The sequence below is a fragment of the Arachis duranensis genome, chromosome 4 (assembly GCF_000817695.3).
Source record: "Arachis duranensis cultivar V14167 chromosome 4, aradu.V14167.gnm2.J7QH, whole genome shotgun sequence".
NCBI lineage: Eukaryota > Viridiplantae > Streptophyta > Magnoliopsida > Fabales > Fabaceae > Arachis > Arachis duranensis.
Window position 1 is genome coordinate 87,228,654 of NC_029775.3, and position 1,785 is coordinate 87,230,438.

Below are 1,785 nucleotides of genomic sequence, written 5' to 3' on the forward strand. Positions count from 1 at the left end.
GTCGGAATAGAATCCAGTGATTCTTTTGCGTCTGTCACTAACGCCCCACAATCGTGAGTTTGAAGCTCGTCACAGTCATTCAATCATTGAATCCTACTCAGAATACCACAGACAAGGTTAGACCTTCCGGATTCTCTTGAATGCCGCCATCAATTCTAGCTTATACCACGATGATTCCGATTAAGGGATCCAAGAGATATCCACTCAATCTAAGGTAGAACGGAGGTGGTTGTCAGGCACACGTTCATAGGTGAGAATGATGATGAGTGTCACGGATCATCACATTCATCAAGTTGAGGAACAAGTGATATCTTAAAACAAGAATAAGCAGAATTGAATAGAAGAACAATAGTAATTGCATTAATACTCGAGGTACAGCAGAGCTCTACACCTTAATCTATGGTGTGTAGAAACTCCACCGTTGAAAATACATAAGTGATAGTGTGATCATTGGCTTCGTCCCCAGAGAGGGAACCAGAAGAACCAAGATGAAAATACAATAGCAAAAGGTCTTATTTATAAAGAACTAGTAGCCTAAGGTTTACAGAAATGAGTAAATGACATAAAAATCCACTTCCGGGCCCACTTGGTGTGTGCTTGGGCTGAGCATTGAAGCATTCTCGTGTAGAGACTTCTCTTGGAGTTAAACGCCAGCTTTTGTGCCAGTTTGGGCGTTTAACTCCCATTCTTGTGCCAGTTCCGGCGTTTAACGCTGGAAATTCTGAGGGTGACTTTTAACGCCGGTTTGGGCCATCAAATCTTGGGCAAAGTATGGACTATCATATATTGCTGGAAAGCCCAGGATGTCTACTTTCCAACGCCGTTGAGAGCGCGCCAATTGGACTTCTGTAGCTTCAGAAAATCTACTTCGAGTACAGGGAGGTCAGAATCCAACAGCATCTGCAGTCCTTTTCAGTCTCTGAATCAGATTTTTGCTCAGGTCCCTCAATTTCAGCCAGAAAATATCTGAAATCACATAAAAACACACAAACTCATAGTAAAGTCCAGAAAAGTGAATTTTAACTAAAAACTAATAAAAATATACTAAAAACTAACTAGATCATACTAAAAACATACTAAAAACAATGCCCAAAAGCGTATAAATTATCCGCTCATCACAACACCAAACTTAAATTGTTGCTTGTCCTCAAGCAACTGAAAATCAAATAGATAAAAAGAAGAGAATATGCAATGAATTCCAAAAACATCTATGAAGATCAGTATTAATTAGATGAGCGGGGCTTTTAGCTTTTTGCCTCTGAATAGTTTTGGCATCTCACTCTATCCTTTGAAATTCAGAATGATTAGCTTCTTTAGGAACTCAGAATCCAGATAGTGTCATTGATTCTCCTAGTTAAGTATGATAATTCTTGAACACAGCTACTTTTTGAGTCTTGGCCGTGGCCCAAAGCACTTTGTCTTCCAGTATTACCACCCGTGGCCCAAAGCACTCTGTCTTCCAGTATTACCACCGGATACATACATGCGACAGACACGTAATTGGGTGAACCTTTTCAGATTGTGAATTAGCTTTGCTAGAGTCCCCAATTAGAGGTGTCCAGGGTTCTTAAGCACACTCTTTTTGCCTTGGATCACAACTTTATTTCTTTCTTTTTTTTCTTTTTTCTTTTTTTTCTCTTTTTTCTTTTCTCCCTCTTTTTTTTCGTTTTTCTCCTTTTTTTTTGTATTCACTGCTTTTTCTTGCTTCAAGAATCATTTTTATGATTTTTCAGATCCTCAGTAACATGTCTCCTTTTCATCATTCTTTCAAGAGCCAACATTCAT